This window comes from Amblyraja radiata, chromosome X (genome assembly GCF_010909765.2).
Source record: "Amblyraja radiata isolate CabotCenter1 chromosome X, sAmbRad1.1.pri, whole genome shotgun sequence".
Classification (NCBI taxonomy): Eukaryota; Metazoa; Chordata; class Chondrichthyes; order Rajiformes; family Rajidae; genus Amblyraja; species Amblyraja radiata.
This window is the reverse complement of record NC_045999.1, coordinates 12,977,763-12,987,224: the sequence shown is the minus strand read 5'-3', so window position 1 is coordinate 12,987,224 and position 9,462 is coordinate 12,977,763.

The following is a 9,462-nucleotide window of genomic DNA, read 5'->3' as shown; positions in this document are numbered from 1 at the left end:
CCATTACCGTAAATCTCCGAGTTCGAATCAGGGCAAACTCGGGAGACCTCTTGGAATGAACTCGTGCGGTGGGACAGGGGTTTAAGGCAGCAACTCCTTGAAGCCCTGAATGGTTTGGCCGTGGGTCTGTCGTGTAATAAACTGGGGATTTAGCAGCGGTTTCTCAGAGAGGCCAGTGATGGGCAGGAGAGCCCTTGACTCTGTCTCCACACATCTGCGTCTGCATGACAGAAAATGACAAAGCAATTAGCGAGACGTGTTGGAGATGATATTTCTACTTGAGCTGTGGCCGGGCAGTAAATCCACATTCGCAGCCCAGCCGCGGGGCCGGTGGGGAAAAAGGCCCACGTATATTAGTGTCAGAAATAGCCAATTCCACCAGAAGATTTCAAAGATGTGCTTCAGGCATTCTCAGGGAGCAGATCTCATTTGGCCAAAGGTTCAAAGGGATTTAATAAAATCCCGGATAAGACACAAACAACAAAGTTGACTTTTAAACGAGTGGAGAAAAACGTGCAGGATGTACCCCGGCAACAAGGGAGGGGGGGGAGAGGGGGGGAGAGAGAGGGGAGAGAGAGGGGAGAGGGAGGGGAGAGAGAGAGAGTGGGGAGAGAGAGGGAGGGGAGAGAGAGGGAGGGGAGAGAGAGAGAGGGGGGAGAGAGAAGGAAGGGGGGGGAGAGAGGGAGGGAAAGAGAGGGGGAGAGGAGAGAGGAGAGAGAGGGGAGAGGGTGGAGGGAGGGGAGAGAGAGAGGGGGAGAGGAGAGAGAGGAGAGAGAGGGAGGGTAGAGGGGGGAGGGGAGAGGGGGAGGGGAGAGGGGGAGAGAGAGAGAGGGAGGGGAGAGAGAGGGAGGGGAGAGAGAGGGAGAGGGGTAGAGAGGGAGAGGGGTAGAGAGAGGGGGAGGGAGAGAGAGAGGGAGGGGGGTGAGAGAGGGGGAGGGGAGAGAGGGGGGGGGGAGAGGGGGAGGGGAGAGAGGGGGAGGGGAGAGAGAGGGGGAGGGGATGGGGGAGGGAGGGGAGAGATGGAAACTCCACACCTGTCTTCTCAAAGGGAGCTTCTGGCTTCCTCTCCCTTTTCCATGATGTCCTTTGGTATTAGAGAGGGAAGAAAGAAATTAGTGGGCACCACAGTGGCGCAGTGGAAGAGTTGCTGCCCTACAGCGCCAGAGACATGAGTTCATTCCTGACTACAGGTGCTGTCTGTACGGAGTTTGTACTTTCTCCCCGTGACTTGGGTGGGTTTTCTCCGGGTGCTCTGGTTTTCTCCCACACTCCAAAGGCGACAGGTTTGTAGGTTAATTGGCTTCAGTAAATTGACCCTAGTGTGTAGGATACTGCTAGTGTGCGGGGATCGCTAGACGGCACAGACTCGATGGGTCGAAGGGCCTTTTTTCCGCGCTAAAAACTACACAAAAAATGAGGGAAGCGATGCACTGTTGACCCTATTACCCCCTAATGGCCATTTGGGACTGAGATGAGGAAAAATGTTTTTACTCAAAGTGTTGTGAATCTGTGGAATTCTCTGCCACAGAAGGCAGTGGAGGCCAATTCACTGGATGTATTAAAGACAGAGTTCTAAATTCTAGGAATCAAGGGATATGGGGAAAAAGCAGGAATGGGGTACTGATTTTAGATGATCAGCCATGATCATATTGAATGATGGTGCTGGCCTCGAAGGGCTGAATGGCCTACTCCTGCACCTATTTTTCTCTATTTCTATAGTATCTACTGACGGATGGAACAACAGACACTAAACCCAGGTTTAGTACACCTAATCAATATTACCACTTGACTTACATAAGCATAGCACTGACTTCCAATAACTTCACATTGATTTACTACCCCAGTCATTGCTTCTTATACGAAATCACAAGACGCGTGCCTTGGTCTCAACTACTTACCCGACTGAATTAATTGGCCAGATTCACAGTGGCGGCACAGTGCTACAGCGGGTATTGCTGCTGTCTCACAGCGCCAGGGACCCAGGTTCGACTCTGAGCTCGGACGCTGTCTGTGTGGAGTTTGCACGTTCTCCAGGTGACCGTGTGGGTTTTCGCCGGTTTCCTCCCACATCCCAAAGTCTTGCGTGTGTGCAGGTTAATTGGCCCTCTGTAAATTGCCCCCAGTGTGGAGGGAGTGGATGGGAAAGTGGGATAACATAGAACTAGCGTGAACGGGTGGTCGATGGTCGGCATGGACTCGGTGGGCTGAAGGGCCTGTGTCAATGCTGTACCAATGTATCAATCCAAACTAAACTAAACTCTTTTGGGAGGACGGTAGTATTTTTCTGAGCTTCAAACTCAGGGCCTTTCTTCTTGCGAATATTGTTCCCAGTTGTTGCTTCCGATATCTCGGCCCTCCCTCCTTTTTTGAGACCTTTCCTTCAGTTTTGTAGAAGAAGCCTTTGTTCTTAGTGACACGACTCTGAAGTCAAACATTTCAAGTTGTCATTCAACCTGGGACTGAAGAAACAAAATCAATCTTTCTTTATCAGACAAGTGTGTTCCTAAAAGAGTGTTTGCGGGTGGCGTAGCGGTAGAGTTGCTGCCTTACAGTGCCAGAGTGCCGGGTTCGATCCTGACTACGGGTGCTGTATGTACGGAGTTTGTACCTCCTCCCCGTGACCCGTGGGTTTTCCTCGGGTGCTCCGGTTTCCTCTCACACTCCAAAGACGGACAGGTTTGTGGCATAATTGGCTTTTGGTAAAGAATTGCAAATTATCCCTCGTTTAAGACAATAGACAATAGACAATAGGTGCAGGGGTAGGCCATTCGACCCTTCAAGCCAGCACCGCCATGCAATGTGATCAAGGCTGATCATCCCCAATCAGTACCCCGTTCCTGCCTTCTCCCCATATCCCCTGACTCCGCTATTTTTAAGAGCCCTATCTAGCTCTCTTGAAAGCATCCAGAAAACCTGCCTCCACCGCCCTCTGAGGCAGAGAATTCCACAGACTCACCATTCTCTGTGAGAAAAAGTGTTTCCTCGTCTCCGCTCTAAATGGCCGACCCCTTATTCTTAAACTGTGGCCCCTGGTTCTGGACTCTCCCAACATAGGGAACATGTTTCCTGCCTTGAGCATGTCCAAGCCCTTAATAATCTTATATGTTTCAATAAGATGCTGGTAGGACAATGCTAGTGTAGTAGTGATCGCTGATCAGTGTGGACACAATGGGCTGAAGGGCCTGTTTCCAGTGTGTTAGTGTGCGGAGATCGCTGGTCGGCACAGACCTGGTGGGCCGAAGAGCCTGTTTCCGCGCTGTATCTCTAAAACTAAAATTACAACTAATGATAATGTTGCTTGTTCATATTTTCCTTCACATCCTTTGCTAAATAGCTGTTCTTAGCACTTTACCGCACTGCTTCAGCAAGGTCACACTAATAGTTATGGATGCTGTCTACAGCTGTGCTCTCAGCAGCTCGAAGATGTGACCTTTTCTCTCTGTGCTGCTTTGATTAGTTTAGAGATACAGCATGGTAACAGGCCCTTCGGCCCAGCGAGTCCATGCCGACTATCCATTCACACCAGTTCTATGTTATCCCACTGTCACATCCACTGGCTACTGAGTCTGAGGAAGGGTTTCGGCCCGAAACGTTGCCTATTTCCTTTGCTCCATAGATGCTGCTGCACCCGCTGAGTTTCACCAGCACTTTTGTCCACCACTGGCTACTCACTCGGGAGAACTTACAGGGGTCCGATTAATCCTCAAACCTGCACGTTTTTGGGATATGGGAGGAAACCGGAGCACCCAGAGGAAACCCACACAGTCCCAGGGAGCAAATGAGCAAACTCTGCACACATAGCACCGGAGGTCAGGATCGAACCTGGGTCTCTGGCGCTGTGAGGCAGCAGTTCCATCCGCTGCACGACTGAGCCGCCCAAGTAGTACAGTCGCCATGCTTGACATCTTGTCTCTGGTTTTAGTTTTACTGATGCAGCGTGGAGACAGGCCCTTCGGCTCACCAAATCCACACCGACCAGCGATCCCCGTACACTCGTTCTATCCGAGGGACAATTTTTTTACCGAAGCCAATTATGCTACAAACCTGTACGTCTTTGGAGTGTGGGAGGAAACGTGGGCACCTGGAGAAAACCCACGCAGGTCACGGGGAGAACGTGCAAACTCCGTACAGACAGCAGCCGTAGTCAGGATGGAACCCGCGCCACTGTGCCGCCAGCAAACTTTCTTTAAAAACACTCGTGTCTGATAAAGAAAGACATCTGGTCACACACACATCAATTGGGGACCATGAGAGTGGTTGCAGAAATACCTGTCCTTGCACCTCACTGAGGACTTGTTCTCAAGCAGTGGCCTTTACTAGTCTAGGACCAGAGGTCATAGCCTCAGAATTAAAGGACGTTCCTTTAGGAATGAGGAGGAATGTCTTTAGCCAGAGGGTGATGAATCTGTGGAATTCATTGCCACAGAAGGCCGTGGAGGCCAAGTCAATGGATATTTTTAAAGCAGAGATAAATAGATTCTTGATTAGTGCAGGGGTTCAGGGGTTATCATAAGGTCATAAGGAATAAGAGTAGAATTAGGCCATTTGGCCCATCAAGTCTACTCCACCATTCAATCATGGCTGATCTATGTCTTCCTCCTAACCCCATTCTACCTCCTAACCCCTGACACCCGTACTAATAAAGAATCTATCTCTGCCTTAAAAATATCCACTGACAATCTCCACATCTTTCTGTGGCAAAGAATTCCACAGATTCACCACTTTATTGTGGGGAGAAGGCAGGAGAATGGGGTTAGGAGGGAGAGTTAGAGCAGCCATGACTGAATGGCGGAGTAGACTTGATGGGCTGAATGGCCTAATTCTGCTCCTATCACTTATGACCCTGTGACCTTTACTGTTGCCGCGGTGATAAGATGTCCTGACTTCAGCCGCCCCCTCCATCACTCCTGGTCATCTTCAGCCTGGACAGGTCTGGGAGTGGTGCAACCTTCAATGTCTTCCCCCTCCCAACAATTCCCATTCCTCCCTTCAGCCACATAATACCATCCTCAACTCAAAACCCCCACAAAATTACAAAAACCCCAGCATTTTCAGGTGAAAAAAATGTTCAGACCCTGCAAATCCAAAATAAAAACCAAAAATGGAGGCATAAAAGAGATTGCAGATGCTGGAATCTTGATCAAATCACAAAGCGCTGGAGGAACTCAGCAGGTCGAGCAGCAACTGTGGAGATAATAGACAGATAACGTTTCGGGACAGGACCCTGCTGCAAACACTCAGCAGGTCAAGGTTACTGGTTCAAGTCAAAGTTTCTCTTCCGCAGATGCTGCCTGACCTGCTGAGTCTTTCCATCATTTTATGCTCTTTCTTTCACGACGCAGATCTCTCTCCTCCCTCTGACCCTTGCTGATTTGGCCTATGGCCAGGTCATAGAAACATAAAAAATAGGTGCAGGAGTAGGTCATTCGGCCCTTCGAGTCAGCACCACCATTCAATATGATCATGGCTGATCATCCCCAATCAGTACCCCGTTCCTGCTTTCTCCCTATATCCCTTGATTCCGTTAGCCCAAAGAGCTATATCTCACTCTCTCGTGAAAACATCAAGTGAATTGGCCTCCACTGCTTTCTGTGGCAGAGAATTCCAGCTGTCTGGGTGAAAACGTTTTTCTTCATCTCAGTCCTAAATGGCCGACCCCTTATTCTTAAACTGTGAACCCTGGTTCTGGACTCCCCCAACATGGGGAACAATTTTCCTGCATCTAGCTGGTCCAATCCCTTAAGAATTGTCTATGTTTCTATAAGATTCCCTCTCACCCTTCTAAATTCCAGTGAATACAAGCCCAGTCGATCGAACCATCTGATGAAGCAATTCCTCAATGGACAGCGACTTGCTGACCACAAACACTCTTTTAATGCAGTTCAGAATCCACCCCCCCCCCCCCCCCCCCCCCCCCCCCTCCTTGGCTTTTATAGAAACACATAAAATTCTTAAAGGATTGGACAGGCTAGATGCAGGAAAAATGGTCCCCATGTTGGGAGAGTCGAGAACCAGGGGTCACAGTTTAAGAATAAGGGGTGGGCCATTTAGGGCTGAGATGAGAAAAAACACCCAGGGAGTTGTGAGCCCGTGGAATTCTCTGCCACAAGCGGCCAGTTCACTGGATGTTATCAAGAGAGAGTTAGATTTAGCTATTCAGCTAAAGGAACCAAGTGATATGGGGAAAATTCAAAAACGGATTACTGATTTTTGATGATCAGCCATGATCATATTGAATGGCGGTGCTGTCTCGAAGGGCCGAATGGCCTACTCCTGCACCTAATTGTCTATGTTTCTATGCAGCATCCCAATCAGAATGGGGAGAGTTGAAGGTTTCTCCATTACCACCAGTCCTCTGTAATTTCCCTGCAGATTTGCTGCTCTGTTTCCTTCCCTCTACATGGTGGCCTGTTGTTTAATTAACTTATCATTAAACTGATGGATTCTGTCCTTGGCCACACAAGGACTCTCTCTCTCCCTCTCTCTCCGCTATAATAATACCTTCTTTAATCAGTCCTGCCACTTTATTTTCCTTCCCTGTCTCTCCTTACAGCTGGCAATATTTAATGTGCTATCCTGTTCTTTCTTTAACACAATATCTAATTCACCGTCACCACTGTATTTATTCACCTGGCCGTTTCAACTGCAGAATTTTTAACCAGCGTTTGTGTGTTTAGGTAGAAGCACTCTCAACCTGATTTTGTTTTTTCATAAGTTCATGTGATAACAACTGAATTAGGCCATTCGGCCCATCGAATCTACTCCGCCATCCAATCATGGCTGATCTATCTCTCCATCCTAACCCCATTCTTCTGCCTTCTCCCCATAACCCCTGACACCCATACTAATCAATCCTGTACAAATCTAATCAATTGTACAATCCTGCCATGTTTGCACTAAGATCTTCAGGATTTTTGCACCAGGATAGTTTTTTTAGTTTAGTTTAGAGATGCTGTGCGGAAACAGGTCCGCGCCGACCAGCGATCCCCGCACATTAACACTATCCTACACTATCCTACTAGGGGCATTTTTTACATATACCAAGCCATTTAACCTACAAACCTGTATGTCTTTGGAGTGTGGGAGGAAACCGAAGATCTCGGAGGAAACCCACGCAGGTCACGGGGAGAATGTACAAACTCCGTACAGACAGCACCCATAGTCGGGATAGAACCTGGGTATCCGGCGCTGCATTCGCTGTAAGGCAGCAACTCTACCGCTGCGCCACAGTAGTGCGGTCTGGCTGTAGGCCAATTTGGCAAGGGTCTGTGGGAGGAGCTGGTTCTGGATGGTGAACGAAAAGGCAGAAATTTATGGAAAGACTTACCGCAGCATCTGCGGAAGAAAAATTGCGGAAGAGGGTGACAAGGTGACGCAACGGTAGAGTCGCTGCCTGAAGGGCGTTGAGGCGCACGGGCATCGTGTGGCCGCGCGGGGCCGGTCCCACTTAGAAGCGCGGAGAGGTATGCAGTTGTGAGCGACATCACGCGGGGCTCCGAAATTTTTGTAGTGAATGAAAGCTTCGCGCGGCAACGGCCTGTCGTGGAACTGGCGGCCAAAGTGGGACAGGCCCAAGACCCTGGCGCGACGCAACGTCTCACCTCCAACAGCAGCAGAAGCAGGAAAACGATCACCGAGCACGGCCTGGGGCTCACGGCCGTTACGGTCCGGGTCCGCCCCCACTTCTACTCCCAGAACGGGGCCAAGAAAATTGAAGATAGACACAAAATGCTGGAGTAACTCAGCGGGACCGGCAGCATCTCTGGAGAGAAGCAATGGGTGACGTTTCGGGTCAAGGCCCTTATTTTCAGACTGAAGAACAGTATCGACCCGAAACATCATCCATTGCTTCTCTCCAGGGATGCTGCCGGTCCCGCTGAGTTACTCCAGCTTTGTGTCCATCTTCAAATGACATAACGCGCTCCAGACAGCTGTGCGTACGCATGTAATCGCGCCCGACCTTCGCGGGACCGTCTCGGCTCAACGCGACCATGGGGTCGCGTAATTTGCGTGCCAAGGACACGTAAGTGGGACAGGCCCTTTACAGCGCTTGCAGCGCCGGAGTTGGGAGGTCATGTTGCAGTTGTATAAGACGTTGGTGAGACCGCATTTAGAATATTGTGTTCAGTTCTGGGTAGCATGTTATAGGATATTGTCCAGTTTGAATGGGTTCAGAGAAGATTTACGAGGATGTTGCCAGGACTAGAGGGTGTGAGCTACAGGGAGAGGTTGAGTGGGCTGGGTCTCTATTCCATGGAGTGACCTTATAGAGGTGTATAAAATCGTGAGAGGAATAGATCGGGTAGATGCACAGACTCTCTTGCCCAGAGTAGGGGAATCGAGGACCAGAGGACATATCAAAAAGACATTTGGATGGCTACATTGGTACAAAAGGTTTCGAGAGATATGGGCCAAAAGTGAGCAAATACGATGACCTTCAATCGAGTATCTTGGTTGGTTTGGATGAGTTTGACCAAAGGGCCTGTTTTTGTGCTGCATGACTCTGACTATAATTTCTTCTGAGGATCAGGTATCTTGGAAACTCCTGTGTTATGAGGCAGAATCCTTGAACATTTGAGCTTCGTTTATTGTCATGTGTACCGAGGTAGTGAAAAATCCTTGCTGCGTACTAACCAGTCAGCGGAAAGATAATACATGATTACAATCAAGCCATCCAGCGTACAAATACATTCTAAGGGGAATAATGTAAATAATGCTTACTGCAATGAAGTCTGAGGGTCTCCAATTAGGTAGATAGTGGCTCAGAAGTGTTCTCTAGTTGTTGGTAGGATGGTTCAGTTGCTGGGAAGAAACTGCCCCTAAATCTGGACGTGTGCGCTTTCACACTTCTATACCATTTGCCTGATGGGAGAGGGGAAAAGAGGGAGTGGCAGGGGTGCGACTCGTCCTTGATTATGCTGCTGGCCTTGGCGAGGCAACGTGAGGTACAAATGGGGTCAATGGAAGGGAGGTTGCTTTGTGTGATGGTCTGGGCTGCGTCCACAATTCTCTGCCGTTCCTTGCGGTCTCGGATGGAGCAAACCGTGCTGTGATGCATCCCGATAAAATGCTTTCGATGGTGCATCTGTAGAAGTCGGAGAGAGTTGGTGGCGACATGCCGAACTTCCTAAGCCTTCCAAGGAAGTCGGGGCGTTGGTATACACTCTTTTCCGTAGCTACGATAGACTCTGCGACTACAGGATAATTGACGGTGATGGGGAACACACACAGAAAGGTGGAGATGACTCGGCTTGTACTCGCTAGAATTTAGAAGATTGAGGGGGGGATCTTATAGAAACTTACAAAATTCTTATGGGGTTGGACAGGCTAGATGCAGGAAGATTGTTCCCGATGTTGGGGAAGTCCAGAACAAGGGGTCACAGTTTAAGGATAAGGGGGAAGTCTTTTAGGACCGAGATGAGAATTTTTATTTTCACACCGAGAGTGATGAATCTGTAGAAT